Genomic DNA, 15,592 nt, shown 5'->3' with positions numbered 1-15,592 from the left:
ATACAATGGATTCTGGTTAATTGGGCCATCAGTTAATCGGGGCAGGTGCTTATTTGGGGCAACTCCTAAAGAACAAAAACTAATCAAGAAAGTAGCCAGGATTCCCTTCATTTATTTGGGACACTACCTAGCTCAATTGGAGCAGGAGACTTACCAAGCAGTTTCTAACTCGTATCATTTGTGTAGCTGTTAGACAATACATCATGCTCAGAGTGAACAGTTTTTAAATAGCGTCAGTTGCACATCTTTGTGTTCAAAAAGCAGTGATTTTTGTCACTGATAGTTGGCAGGAAATGAGCAGTAAGGCAATTCAGAACTGTTTTGCTCACTGCAGTTTCAAGCATTCAGGCTTGGAGATGTCAGAAATGGCCAGGAGTGAAAACTACACTACTTCAGCATTTTAAGAACTACAAGGAATTTGAAGGTATTGACAATCATTTTGAATGTTTCAATGAAAGTGAAGATGCAGTTGTTGAAAGCATTATATGAAAGCAGTCCATTATCTGCACTAGGAGTCTGCGCTGATTTTGTTCATTTACAGACAATCGAAGAAACACAGCTGCGTACATGGGATGAATTCCTTTGTCGACACCTGTTAGGTTCTAATAGAGTCTTATAGTATTGGTAGTGTTCCAATTTGTTCTGTATTTTATTTCAGTACATAATTTGTTACTCCGTTAAATGGTAGCGTTGTCTTTTTTTTAATACCTTTTTTAACTATTTCCATGAAATTGCTTAACTGGGCCAAAATGTACTGGTCGAGATGTGTCCCAATTAACTGAATTAAGCGAAAGGGGATGAGGTTAGTTTCTTCCCCTCTGCCATCAGATTTTTGAATGGTCAATGAACCCATGAATACTACCTGACTGCTTTTGTTCTCTTTTTGCACTACTTAGTTAATTTATTTATTACTTACTGTCATTTATCGTATATTTTAAGTATAATATTGTACTGCTGCCACTAAGCAACAAATTTCACGATATTTGTCAGTGGTAATGAAGTTGATTCATATTCTGAGTGGAATGTGAAGTTAAGGTTGAGGTTGGATCTGTTAAAGACCCGAGAGACTGTGGACACTGGACACTGGAATCTGGAGCAGCGCACAGTATCCTGCAGGAGCTCAGCATATCAGGCACCATCTATGGGGAAAATGGACAGTCGACATTTCAGGTCAACGTCCTTCACCTGAACTCGTTATTAATGTTCAGGGCAAGCACAAGGAGCTGACTGATCTACTGCTTTGGTCATGGTGAATGATGCCAGACCAACAGTGGCATTAACATTTGTATAGCTGGAAAGCCCCCATGTGTCACTAGAGGGTTTATGAAACAAATTAGGACTTAAAACTTGGTCACAGAGATTGGATTGTAAAATGCAAAGGAGATGAGGAGTTGATGGGGTCTAAGGTGGGCCACCAGCCCTTGTCCTCACTGGTTTGCTGGCCCAACATCCGACGTTGCTGGGCTTTGAACGCAGAGCAGAGGCTTAGACACTGCCCTGTCCCTAAGCCCAAAACTGGCTCGTAACTGCCCTACGTGAACCCAGCAGAGGGGCTCTGTTTTCTGTGGATTCCGAAGCACTGCTTCACCACTTGAAGTGCTTTCGGACTGGGATTTGGTGAAGATGTTGTATTATCCTTTTCAAGGAGGTTTTGATAAGATCATGGAAAGGTTTCCTCTGTCCGCTGGGTAATCTCTTGCCGTGACTGAGTTCTAAGTAGACAGCCTCTTCAAAAGCCCAGCGTCAAGCATGAAAGAGATTTCAAAGACATTTTATTATCTAAGTATATATGTCACCCTGTGCTACCTTCAGATTCATTTTCTTGCAGACAGTTACAGGAAAATGAAATACAGTTGAATTTATGAAAAACTGTATAAAAACAGATGACAAACTAATGTGCAAAAGAAGACAAATTGTGCAAATAAACAGTAAATAAATAATACTGAGAATATAAGCTATTGAATCTATAGGTTGTGGAATCAGTTCGGAGATGTGAGTCAAGTTATCCACACCGGTTCGGCAGTCTGATGGTTGTAGTGTAGTAACTGTTCCTGAACCTGGTGGTGTGGGGACCTAAGGCCCCTGTACCTGCTGCCCGATGGTGGTAGTGAGAGGAGATCTTGGGCTGGATGTGGGGATGGATGCTGCTTCAGTGCTCCATGTAAATGTGCTCAATGGTGAGGAGGGCTTTGCTGCCTCCCCTCCCCAACTCTTTCCTCTCTAGAGCTAATGGAACATGAAATTTGACGTTGGCCAGGCGAAGGCACTGATGTTGGGGTGCTCAAGCTGCCGATGACTTGGAGGATTTTACAGAGGCGCCATGTTTAGTGTCTCCTTGGTGCTTGAGGTGAGTAGTTGAGGTTTATCTTTGTAACCCCAACATTGAGATTGATTGGAGCATCGTTTGACTACAGGCACAGGATTCTCCAGCTGCTCGCTTCTGAAGGAACTGGCAAACTGCTGGGGGAGCTCGCTGAGTTGAACAGCACCTGTGTTGGATGTGCAGGAAGGAACTGCAGTTGTTCTGTGTCAAAACCCTGCATCAGGACTGTTGCATTAGAGTCGGAATAGTTACTTGTAGTTTAACTTTGTTTCCTGGTCTGTTTGTATAATCACCTGCTTGTCTGTATGTTGGGGTGGCTCAGAAGTGCAGTGGTTAGCACCACGCTTTGTAGTACCAGCAATTCCCGCCACTGGCTGTGAGGAGTTTGTACATTCTCCCCGTCTCCGGCTGCTCCAGTCTCCTCCCACAGTCCAAAGACAGCTGGCAGGCTGATTGGTCATTGTAAATTGTCCCGTGGTTAGGCTGGAGTTAAATCTGGATTTGATGGGCCGCACAGCTCAAAGGGCCAGAAGGGCGAATTCCGCACTGTATCTTAATAAATAAATATCCAGTGGATTTTCAGTCACTTGTAGTATACCTGCTTCTGTACTTTTGTAGATTCTGTCTGTGAGCCTGAGGTATCAGGGCAGCATAAATCAGAATTGTCCTAATCTTATCAGAGGAGATTCCCTTGCATTGTATGTCCAGTCTCGGCCAGTTTTCAGTGTCGAGGAGCAGCCGGCGGGTTCTCTGTTAGAGTGAGTTGGTTACTGTCAGGGTTCGTTACCTGCTGCTCCGCTTTATTGTTACAGTATTTCTTTGTTATGAACATCTAATAAAATGGTTGTAACCACAAGATTTACACTTTATTCTTGACTTCTGAAGAACCTTCTGGGCAACTTTATCCTCAAATCCAACAGGACTTATTTGACTCCCTTATAGACTATCGATCATAAAGGGCCAAGTAAATCTCTTGCCTTTTAGGATTGGGTGAACGGGATAGGCATAGTACCGCAATCCTCCAATAGACTATGCTGAAGGGAAGGACAAATGGGATGTGGGAACAGCTGCCAGTAATAGAGTGAGTAGAGTGAAGTGGCCGTTGCTGTGGGGGATGTTCATTGGTTCTTTATGCCTCTTTACCATCATGGCAATCGGCTTTATTACTACATCAAACACGAGGAAATCTGCAGATGCTGCAATTTCAAGCAACACATCAAAGTTGCTGGTGAACGCAGCAGGCCAGGCAGCATCTCTAGGAAGAGGTACAGTCAACGTTTCGGGCCGAGACCCTTCGTCAGGACTAACTGAAAGAAGAGCTAGTAAGAGATTTGAGAGGGGGAGGGGGGGAGATCTGAAATGATAGGAGAAGACGGGAGGGGGAGGGATGGAGCCAAGAGCTGGACAGATGATTCTCACTATGCCCCTTGCTCATCCTCTGGGCTCTCCCCCCCCCCCTTTTCTTTCTCCCTAGGCCTCCTGTCCCATGATTCTCTCACATCCTTTTTGCCAATCACCTGTCCAGCTCTTGGCTCCATCCCTCCCGCTCCTGTCTTCTCCTATCATTTCGGATCTCCCCCTCCCCCTCCCACTTTTAAATCTCTTACTAGCTCTTCTTTCAGTTAGTCCTGACGAAGGGTCTTGGCCTGAAACGTTGACTGTACCTCTTCCTAGAGATGCTGCCTGGCCTGCTGCGTTCACCAGCAACTTTTATGTGTGTTTATTACTACATGTATGTTGTGAAATTTGTTAATATGTGGCTGCATCACAGTGCAATACATAAAATATACTATAAATAACATTAAACATTCTCTTTCTGCCTATATATGACTGATGCTGAGTGCGAGATTGTTGCTAGCAAGAGTGCAGGAGAGATGTCCCTGGAATGGAGGGGATTAGTTAGTAGGAGAGATTAGATAGGCTGTTTTGCTGTCTGCCAGTCTCGAAAGAGCCACTACTTTTAACCGAGCATTTAGCCATCTTGATGTGGCTCGGTATCCAGATCTGTCTGATTATTCAAAGGACTTTGGGATGTTCTGCAGCATTAAGGGTTCTATATACAAAGAGTTGTGGCTGTGATAGAGCACAGGAGCTCCCTAGGCTGCAAATGACCTGACCTGCAGAGACTTGACTTGCAAATTCTTCCATAAATTTCAAGATAGGAAAGTTAGTTACAGGAGAACAAACTCCTGTTCTGGTTGTAGTATGTATTCCGTTAATTTAATTATGGGTAGTACTGAGGTATTTGATGAAGTGAAGGAATTGTGTGTAGATCAATGTAATGGGGGTAATTATATACTGTAGTACAAAGAATATGGGGAAATTTTATTCCAATTCCAGTCCCAAATCCTATTTAAATTTGGTGAAACCTGGTTTTGTAGGTGAATCATTGTGTGAGCTTGTAGAAATTGGAATGGCACAGTTGCGTAACAATTAGTGTAACGCTCTCACAGGACCTGAGACCGAGGTTCAACTCCCAACACTATCTTTAAGCAGTTTATATGTTCTCCCCAAGACCAGGTGGGTTCTCCTACCCTCCCCACAACTCCTGACTTTCCGCCCACATTCCAAAGCTATCTGGGTTTTTAGGTTACATGGATCTAATTGGGTAGCTTGGGCTCATTGGGTTGGAAGGGCCATGCTGTATCAGTCAAGTAATCAGTGAATCAATCAAATGAAATCGACCGCATCAAGTTCAATCTTATTGGCATTTCAGCTGTATACATGTATACCGCCAAATGAAACAATATTCCCCTGGACTAAGGTGCACAGCACAGTACACCAACTCTGACACAACACATAAAGTAATATTACCATAAATAATAATGTGTATTTATGACCCAAGTTTAAAAAGTGAACAGTATAATGCTGCTGGCGCTTCATATGCGGTGAGACCTGGGTGCGGCATCAACAATAATGAATGCATTAAGGAACAATTGACAGTGATTATACACGCCCAGGGATGTTTTCATAGCTAGCTCTAGTATAAAATACAGTACTGCTCTAGGATTTGAGTTAAACCAAAACCCAGCTGTCTGCCTTCCAACTTGCACCCAAGTCTCTGTTGCCATTCCATTCACTTTGTACTCACAGATCTGTAGTGACGTACAAGAACATTAGCTGAAGGAGAGTTCTCAGGGATGGAACGTTGGTGTAGCCGGGGGATTGTCTGCAGTTCCTTTTCACTGGTGACCTGAAATACGGTATTCACCCACCTCCTTAGCAACAACTGGACAAACACCTCCTACCCTCTAAGTTTTGGGGGTGGGGAGGGTAGGTGGGGGGGGATGAATTTGATTTGAGTGTATATGACAGAGGTCATCCAATTACTGAACTTTAAAATAAACAAGTTTTAATCCTTCTTCCAGCTGTGCCTCATCCCTTGGTGTTTAATCCACATGTTACAGGTGACCCTGTGTTATTGGTGAGGGGAGGTGTGCTGAACTCCTAAAATATGGGCCATTTTGTGATTTTTTTTGGTAATGTGAAGCCATGTGCATGTGTCAAGAAAAATAAGTTTTTTAGTAATTAATTTGTCTTTTCTGGCATGATATTTTAAATATTATGTTATAATACTATAAAAATGTAATTGCTTGCACTTTTGTCCCCGCACATACTCTACAAAAGCAAGTTTTATTCCAGATATCAATTTTTTGTGAATTCTGTAGAAGCGAATTTCTGTAACCTGAGACTTTAATGCCTGTGTAAAGATCATCATGGTTAAGAGCTGTTTGTGTGCAATTGAGTTATAAAGAGGGAATTTCCTTTTGCTATCCTTCCTTCCCAGCTCTGCAACTGATAATTACTCACTAAACTGTAGCTCACTGTCTTCTGTACAGAGTTTGATACTAGTCTGCATGACATCACTCGAGTCATCGTATCACTCATACACATCAGCTTTGGGATATCTTCTACCACATGTCTTTAACACACTGTGCTTCAGCCCACAGAATGGTGATTAGATTGTGAATTACCACATACGCTGTCAAAGGGCTTAAAGAATATAATAATAATACTTCGTTGATCCCAAGTGGGAAATTCTTTTGTTACAGCCCAACGATTAAAAACACAACTTAGCAATGTGCGAACTTAACTAATAATGAAGTACAGAATAATAATGTACATTGTAATAACATACCAACGTCCTGCAGTTACAAATATCTAAATTAGGTTCACGGTTACTATCACTGACGTTGTGAAATGTGTTGTTTTGTGACAGCAGTACAGTGCAAGGCACAAACCTACTTTAAGTTATAAGGATCAATAGGAATAAAGAGGAATAGTGAGGTAGTGTCCGTGGACTGCTTAGAAATCTGATGGTAGAGGGGAAGAAGCCCCTAAAATGTTGAGTGTGGGTCTTCAGGCTCCTGTACCTCCTCTCTGATGGTAGTAATGAGGAGAGGGCATGTAACATGTGGGGAGGGTGAGTTTTAATAGACTCCCTGCAATGTATAACTTCCCAAGGGGCCTTGAGATAGTCAAAGGTTAAAGTATGGCTACGGAATAAATGTGCATAGGTACATAAATATTATCATGTATTCACATGGTTTAAAGTGTTTACAGTGCAGTACAGTGACTGAGGTAATAGAGAGGGACTAACTAGAATGGTCGATCAAATTAACTGCCGGGGGAAGAAACTTTTAAGATGGTGTGGAAGCTTTGTTTTACAGAAGGACATGCTCACAAGATGAAGTCTGTGTATATATGCATGGCAAGGCATGCTGTAAGTAGAAGTTAACATCTTGATTTTTTTAAAAATCAAGATTAGATACTTGAAAAATAAATTGTAAGGGTATGGGAGTGCATTGTCTATAGTTGCTTGAATGAGCTCACCTAGGTACAGTGAGCAGAAAGCATGCAGTATGTATCAGTGGTGGCAATTTGGAGGTGTAGTGGAACTCCAGTAAGTGCAAATGTCACTTTGCCAGCAGAACAAACGGAGGCCCTTTGGCCCGTTGTGAATGAACTGGCCCAGCTGCTCCAGTCCCAAACCCTGAACAGTTCTTCAGTAAAAAGATAATTGATGTCAGTCTGTGACTGCTCCAGTTGCTGTAGGTGTTGAAATTCTAAGGGAATTATCAGTGTGATTCGGATCACTAACTGTGGGTACAATGACCTTCTGCTTTCTGGTCTCTTCCCCATCCCCTCTTTACCAGTAGTTAAGTGAAATTGTTGAGGACTTTATTTCTCATGTGGTTTTTCAGCAATGTCTACAAATCATTAGGTCCTCAGATTCCAGCATTAACCCGCGTCTTCCTGTGACCCTTAACTGTAGCTGACCCCAGCTACTGAATTATCGGCTCTTGGATTTGATAATTTTAAGCAGTGGGTGCTACAGCTGAGGGGTACACGTTCTGCCAGGGCCAGTTTGTACAATATGTGGGGTCGGGACGCAACGCGGCTGTGTGGACTGTCCCTTTAAATAACGGGCCACGACTATTGCTTGCATTTCTTTCTTTAAAAATAGTTGGATGTGGGATTTTCGTTAGCAGCGGCTTGCCTCCTATGGTAATAGATTTACAGAGACGGCTAATATGGCAACAGTTCAACTGGGTTTGGGAGCAGGCTGTTTTAGGAGTGTGCCACGGTTGAATATCCCCCGTGAGGGCCCCTCTTAAGATGTATAGTACTGTCTCAAAGCGTAAACATTTACATGTCACAGACTGGTCAGTCTTGCTCTTGAATTTAGAAGTCTTTGTGCATTGTTTAGTTAGTCTTCTCCCACTCCCCTAACTCCACCCCCCAAGGGGGAAAGATCAGAACGTTTTCTTTTGCGTTAACATCTTAACCTATCATTTTTTTTCTTGAATGTGCAGGAATCCTAACAATAAGTGCGGGGAAAATTTGGATCCTTTTTGCCTTTTACTTGCGAATGCGAGTTCAGTGAAATCTAGATTGACGAAAACAGAACTTTTAAACACTGTCAGTTTTGTTAAGGGGCAGGAAACTAGTTTTATTTGGATGGGAGCTCGGCTGAAGCCATCAGTTTCCAATCGTGTCACCATAAACATGTGAATAGGATCAGTTTGCATAAACCAGCTGATGTCAGCTCTTCTAAGCCCTGCCGGAGAGAAGGTTCAACAACCTGGCCCTGTGCTTCATTACGAAGTTTCTAACTCCCGCTCTGCTGTTTTCTTTGAAAATTCCGGATGGCAAAGTGTGGGGGGCAGGGAGGAAGGGAGTCACGGAATGATGCAACTGGTGGGTTTGTCCCTACCGAGCTGTGCAAGTTTTTCCCCCGTAGTTTTCAATGACCACTCAGAAAGACTCCTCTCCTCGCCTGGTGTTTGGAGTTCAGTGTGACCCGAAGGACGGAGGGCCCTGAGGGATGTGGAGATCGAGTTCGGCAGCCAGCACTGAGAATGCAGACAATGGAATGTTTAACTGCAAGCTGAATTATCCGTAGCCTCTCCGCTGCCAGTCAGTTGGAGCTGCAGGGACGCGGCGAGTTCCTGCTGGGTAAGGAATCAACGCTGTAAAATTTCATTTACCGGCAGACAAGCCCGAGATCACTCACATCAAAAGGCAGGAGCAAAGCTTTTGAATTTATTTGGTTTTATTGAAGTGCAGGCAGCAGATTATGCTGATGAAAGGTCCAGCAACTGCCCTTTGCGTTCAACGGGTAGCTCGGAAAGGAGATAGATTTACACTGTCGTGTTTTTGTTAACTGATTCCAGATTTCCTCCTCACTCTGAAAGTGTTTGGTGGACGACCATCCTGGCAGAGGCTTTGCATTTTAAGGCAGTGTGTAATTGCAATTGTATTGTAGATGTGGGAGCCAGCAAAATAGTTCGACTCGTGGCCTCCGCATTAGAGAGCGATGCGATTTTCCGATGCTGTTACCAGTAGTAGTGTCCGCTGGTCATGTAGATACTGAGGTTTAAAGCGCTCTCATCCCTCCCACCTTTTATCTATGGGTGCTCCATGCCCATCTGTAGATAACAAGTATCTCAAATTCAGCTGACAATTGCAATCCGTCCTAAGAACAGGAAGCTGTCAGAAGGAGATATTATCTTAAGGGTCTCCGCTTGAAATGTCGATTGTTTAAAACTCCAAAAATGCTGCCTGACCTGCTGAGATTCGGCATGCCATCTAAAACTTTAACCAAACTTCTATAGATATGTAGTGGAGAGTATACTGACAGGTTGTGTCAGAGCCTGGTATGGCTAGCCCAGTCCATCACGGGTAAAGCCCTTGAGCATATCTATACGGAGCGCTGTCGCAGGAAAGCAGCATCCATCATTAGGTACCTACCCCTCCACCCAGGCCATGCTCTCTTCTCACTGCTGCCGCCAGGAAGAAGGTGCAGGAGCCTCAGGACCCACACCACCATGTTGAGGAACAGTTATTACCCCTCAGCCACCAGGCTCTTCAACCAGTGAGGATAACTTCACTGACCACCGTCATTGAAATGTTCCTGCAACCAATGGACTCTCTTTCAAGATTCTTTACCTCATGTTCTCGATATTTGTTGCCTATTTATTTTGTATTCGCACAGCTGGTTGTCTTTTGCACATTGGTTTTTGTCTGTCCTGCTGGGTGTGGTCCTTCATTGATTCTATTGTGTTTCTTGGACTTACTGTGTATGCCGGCAAGAAAACAAATCTCGTGGTTTTATATGGTGATATTTATATACATTGATAATAAATTTACTTTGAACGTTGAATTACTCCAGCACTTAGTGTGTGTTGCTCAAGATTTCCAGTAATTGCAGAATTTCTGTGTTTCTGATTTGTCTTAAGCCTCCTTGTCATCTTTTCCAATACAGAGTAGTGCTGTGGGACGAGTATGAAACAGTGCACGATTCGCTGTCAAAAGTGACATGCCTTTCCAGTAGATGGTTCGACTCAACCCCTTGTAGGCTCTTATTGCATTCTCTACACAAACTTGCTGGGTTGTAGCATCCAGTTGGTCTAATGTCTGTAAGTTGCCTGGCTTTCCTCTGAATTGTTGTCAGCTTGGTAGGCAGACAATGTGTCCAGTATTATGTTGCCAACACTGAGCTGTTGTGAAATTTGTTTGGGTTCCAGTGGCAATAAGACAATTTGGGTAAACGATGCTGGTGTTATGTTCTCTGGCTTGTGATGAGATTGAGTTGAAAGAAGGAATTCCTCACCACCCGCCCCCCCCCCAGCTCCTCCATTCCTGATGTCTTCATTGTGTCTCCGTGGTTTTAAAGTTACTTGATTTTCTGGTCTTTGGAACAACAAGAAACATATCAGTCGATAAGTACTTCAAACCCAACACTGCTCATACCTGTGGATAAGTGTCAATACTTGAGGATTTGTATGAGGCTCAGCTCCGGCAGATCGGTACCTTTGATAGTAAATACACCGAATTAGTTTTCTTAAATTTGTGCCAGGCATTTTTAAAGCTAAGGTGAGACCGAAGTGGATGAATTTTAATTCACTTTCAGTTTGGAAAAATTCCTGGCTCCCTTTTGGTTTCTTGCCCTCCATTCCAGTTCAGGTAGTGTTGTCATTCCTTTAGAAAATAAATTCAAGCAGTGGACTCAAGCAGGTGGGAGGGGGGTGAGTTTAAGAGATTCAAGGGAAGGGATTTTACGCGAAATGTGGTGGGTTCCTGTGACAAGCTGCTGGTGTGGCGGTGGAAGCAGGTACAGTGCCCTTTAAGGGTACACACAGAGGCAGGAACTCGGAGAATCAGGCAGCATCTATCGAGGTAAGTGGACAGTCGATGTTTTCGGTCTAAACTTTTCACTATGACTCTGTAAATTGGTGTTTAGGAGGTTGTTGCATAGACACATGAGTGTGGGGAGTGGGGGCAGTTGTGTAGGCAGAAGAGATCTAGTTTATTTTTGGCATTTTCTTCTTTATAGATATCAAAGGGCCTGTTTCTGTGCAGTACTGTTCTGTAACTTCACTGAGGGGAATACTTCATGGCACTAATCTTGCACATATCACTCAATTCATACAGTCCATCTCCTCCACCATCAGTAACCATCTACTTTATCAGCTCGGTTTTACTAGCAACTTGGTTGCGTAAATTTAGTCAGATCAAAACTTGCAGCATCCCCCAGTTCCTCCACATCATTCCCAACGGATACACCCTGATGTTAGTGTGTGTTATATCAGGCCCTGTACCCTGGAGGTGAGCACACGGGGCTGCGTTGATGGACGAGGCCTGTTATTAAAGCAGCGACTGACAGCTGAAATTGACTTACTGGTTCCCTGTGACGATGGAGCAGCCACTGCCCTTTGTCTGGTCTGCCACCAGTGTTTTCAATTTGAATAGGCAAAGTTCCTGGCATTCCTCTGGGAGGAATTTAAATTCCAGCATGTCCTACATTTGTTGTCTTTTCCTAATTTAAAAAATAAAACATTGTAAGTTGCCATTGAAGGACCGGTAGTGGATTTCTTAGTTGTTTGGCTGGATTTGGTAACGGAGACGTTTTCATTCAGTGCTGCTTGCAGAATGGCGGGCACGATGCCACGTTACAACGGAGCCTGACACTACATGATGGGCACCGTGGTGTTGTCTCCAGTGGGGTACGGTAGGTGCCATCGGGACGTAACTTGGAGCAGAAGCAAAGGGGCCGGGTTGGTGGCTCCTCGCTCTTGCTGAGAGAGCCGGTGGGTTTGGGGAGTGCGGCCCCCCACATCTGGAGTCCAGGTCGCCGCTGCGTACTCGGAGGATGGCAACGTAGACTTGGGGACGAAGGACATCCATTGTTGCTAGGCTGTAAAGGTCAGTGTGTGATCACAGCAGGAGGCGTGAGGGCTGACTGGTCAGTGTGGTTGGAGTTTGAGCCTTGGGGTCCTGTCATTGGCTAGTCCGGGAAACAATACTGAAGATAGAAGCCCGAAAGTTGACCGGAAGTCATAGCTCAATAGTTGAATCCTGGAGGCCTGACCTACAGCTGGAGGACTGTCCCTGTGTGTGCGTGGGAGAGATGAAAGGGGCTTGTTTTGTTGCTTGTTGTGTTCTGTGTTGTTCTGCCAAGCATTGTAGTCGCGCTGTGTTGGTGCCAGAAAGTGTGGTGATGTTTGTGGGCAGCCTCCAGTCGATCTTGGGGTGTGTGAGCTGCTAATGCAAACATGGCATTTCTCCACAAGCTTCAGTGGACAGGTGATAAACGAGTCTGAATCTGCCGTGGTACATAGCCATAGTGCAGTTTATGGTTGGCACACACTGCAGTCACAGTGAGCCCACGGTGTGGTGGGGTGCCCATCAAACTGGCAGCTCAGTCCCTGTACAGGGCCCAAGCTTCTGAATGTTGTTGGAGTCGCACGCCACCTTAGCACACCACTGACTCGAGGCCTGAACTGTCGACAGGCTTTCGGGCCGCCAGCAGGTGAGGTAGTTGTAGCTGACTTGATCTTCAAGCAACAGTGTCTCTGTGACTGGTTAGGATTCTGTGTAATAGTGACCCCCAGAGTATTTAGGGTGTGGGTTTCAGCCACGGTGCACTACTGAGTGTCCAGAATCAGAATATATTCCTTGAGAGAACTGTGGCCCACGGCCACTGAGCTATTGCGGAACAGAAACAGGCAACAGAACACCCAACTTGTCTGTGCCGACCAAACTGCCTGACTACACTAATCTCATCTGCCTGCATTTGGCCCATGTCACTTGAAACCTTTTCTATCTGCATAACTGTCTCTGGGATGTGGTTGTATCCATCTCTACTGCTTCCTTGTGCAGCTCACTCCGTATGCACGCCACTGCCCTCTGTATCTAAAAGTTGCACCTCAGCTCCTTTTAAATCTTTTCCTCCCCACCTTAAGCATATGTCTTCTATATATTTGGACTCCCCCCTACCCTGGGGAAAGGACTGTGGCAATTAACCTCTTTGCTGCCCCTCGTGGTTTTATAAACCTCTGCAGTCACCTTTAAGCCTTCTGTGCTCCAGGGGGAAAAGTCCCTGACTTCCCTGCCTCCTCTTATAACTCAAGCCCTCTAGTCTCGGTAAAAAGTCTTTTTGTAGTCTCTCAAGTTCAGTTTTATCCTTCCCAAAGCTGCACATGGTACTCCAGATGAGGTTTGAACTGGTATAACATGCTGTCCCAGCTCATTTGCTCAATATTCTGACTGATGAGGGCCAGCGTGCCAAACTTTGCCATCACCATCCTGTCTGCCTGCGTCGCCAGTTTTGAAGGACTACATACCTGCACTCTCCAGGTCTCCTGGTTTGCTGAAGTTATCATCCAGCCTGTTAGCCCAATGTTGAATGTTGTCCACTGCCTCCAACCACCTTCCCTTTGTCCGTCCCGGCGGACTGCACCAAATCCTATTGGCCCTGGAGATGACCAGGGTTCCTTAAAGCCACACTTGGTCTAGTGCTGCCTCGTTGTCAAGGGCAATCGCTCCCACTGTGATCCTGTCCTTTAGTCCATGCCTGCAGAACGCTGTAGACTTGGCCAGTTCCATCACAGGCATAACCCTACCCACTGTCAGGGATGTCTTCAAAAGGCGATGCACCATTACTGGATCCCATCATCACTGTCAGCAAGGATGTTTTCAGAGACTCTGCTTTGCCTTTGGTTGTTTTCCCTGTTCCTGACTGAATGTGGCTAAACTCCAGAGCTCGGACCTGACTCGTAAGCTATGGATTCTTCAACACTGTCTGTTGCCTGCCATCCACACTCTTTGTAAACACAGTACTGTGTCGCAGTGTCACCGGGCTGGCCCCGGTTCTTGTCCCAGCACAGAATTCTGTGCTGGCTGAATCGGGGGTGATCCCCCGCTCGAAAGTACTCATGGAGGGTGGAATACATGAGAATACAGACTCACTTAGTTTCCGTTCACCTTCCCACTGCAGTCCTGAAGTAGTTGAGAGTCGACCTCTTTCCTAAAGGACTGCAGTTGTACTGGACTTGTCTTGCAGGTGTACTCAATAAATCTACAGGATAATAACCATAACAGAATCAGTGAAAGACCACAGCAACCTGGGTGTTTAACCGGTGTGCAAAAGACAACAAACAGTGCAAATACAAAAAAAAGAAATAATAATAATAAATCAATAAGCAATAAATATCAAGAACATGAGATGGAGAATCCTTGAAATTGAGTCCATTGGTTGTGGGAACATTTCAGTGATGGGGTGAGTGAAGTTATCCCCTTTGGTTCAAGAGCCTGATGGTTGAGGGGTAATAACTGTTCCTGAACCTGGTGGTGTGAGTTACGAGTCTCTTGTCCTTTCCTCCTGATGGCAGCATTGAGAAGAGAGCATGTCCTGGGTGGTGGAGGTCCCTGATGATAGATGCTGCTTCCCTGTGACACTGAGATGTGCTCAGTGATGGGGAGGGCTCTACCCGTGATGGAAATCCATGAAAGGGATTAATTCTCAGGATCATTAGTTGAGGATTACCAGCTCAGTAACCAGCAGGTCACCTTAACCCTGGGTAACGTAGTATGCGGTTCCGGGTCTCACAAAGTCAGTCAGGCACCTGCCCCGGCTGTAACAACTGCAGTGCTGTTCCGTTGTCCCGCTGTCCAGCCTCCAGGGCCTTGTGATCAGTTTGACTCCCAGTGGGGTCAGCCCCTGCTTTTAATAACATGCGGCGTTGAAGATTGTGTAGGAGGGTTATTGTTCAGCGATGTCGGTGTGTTGTCGGTGGATTCCATTGGTGTCGGGGGCGTAGCAGACCAACAACAGCTGCTAATAGCTGGTGAGTGGGTTGTTAGTGAGGGGCAGATGCATCAGTTATGGGCTTGAGCTGCAAATATAGGTTCCAGTTCTTGTCAGATGATCAAGTGGCAGGGTGCGGTCAGTGAGATAGATCAGATGGTTGAGTGGTGTTGCAACAATTTCACACTCATCAGTAAGATTATGGACCTAGGAAGGGCAAGTCACAGGAACGCACACCAGTCGTCATTGGGGAGGTCAGCAGAGGAAAGGGTGGTCAGTTCCTAGTGTCAATATCTTTGTGGTCCGTCCAGGGCCCAGATGTTGAAACAATTATGAGGAGTTTGGGGAACATCCATCAAGTCAGACAGTATCCGTGGAATGAGTCCTAAAGAAGTGCTGTGACCCAAATTGTCAACTGTCCATTCCCCTCCACTTGTTTTCTCCACATTGTGAACACTGAATGCAGGCACTAGACTGGAAGAAATTCATCTGGAAGCTGGAGCATTGGCCCCTGGATGGTGGCAAGGGCATGTGGAACAACAAAATGCTCATGATCTTTCAACTTGGGGTTCCTTTGAAGGGCTGGGTTCTGTAAATATTACAAACACGAGGAAATCTGCAGATGCTGGAAATCTAAGCGACACGCGCATAATGCTGGAAGAACTCAGCAGGTCAGG

The 15,592-nt window shown here is 45.1% G+C and overlaps 1 protein-coding gene across 4 annotated transcripts in view; it reads left to right on the top strand.

Moving 5' to 3' along the window:
- The window catches only part of rassf8b (Ras association domain family member 8b), a 133,762-nt gene that overhangs the window by 77,296 nt on the left and 40,874 nt on the right, over positions 1-15,592 (top strand). The window contains exon 1 of one of the 4 annotated variants that reach the window (XM_063072313.1): positions 7,732-8,782. The exons of the other annotated variants lie outside the window; for them this stretch is intronic. The gene's annotated coding sequence lies outside the window, so the exon portion shown is untranslated. Of the gene's footprint in view, positions 1-7,731; positions 8,783-15,592 lie in introns of those variants that run through there. 4 annotated transcript variants of the gene reach the window in all.

Source organism: Mobula hypostoma, chromosome 20 (genome assembly GCF_963921235.1).
Source record: "Mobula hypostoma chromosome 20, sMobHyp1.1, whole genome shotgun sequence".
Taxonomy (NCBI): domain Eukaryota; kingdom Metazoa; phylum Chordata; class Chondrichthyes; order Myliobatiformes; family Myliobatidae; genus Mobula; species Mobula hypostoma.
This window is presented reverse-complemented; position numbering and strand designations above follow the sequence as displayed.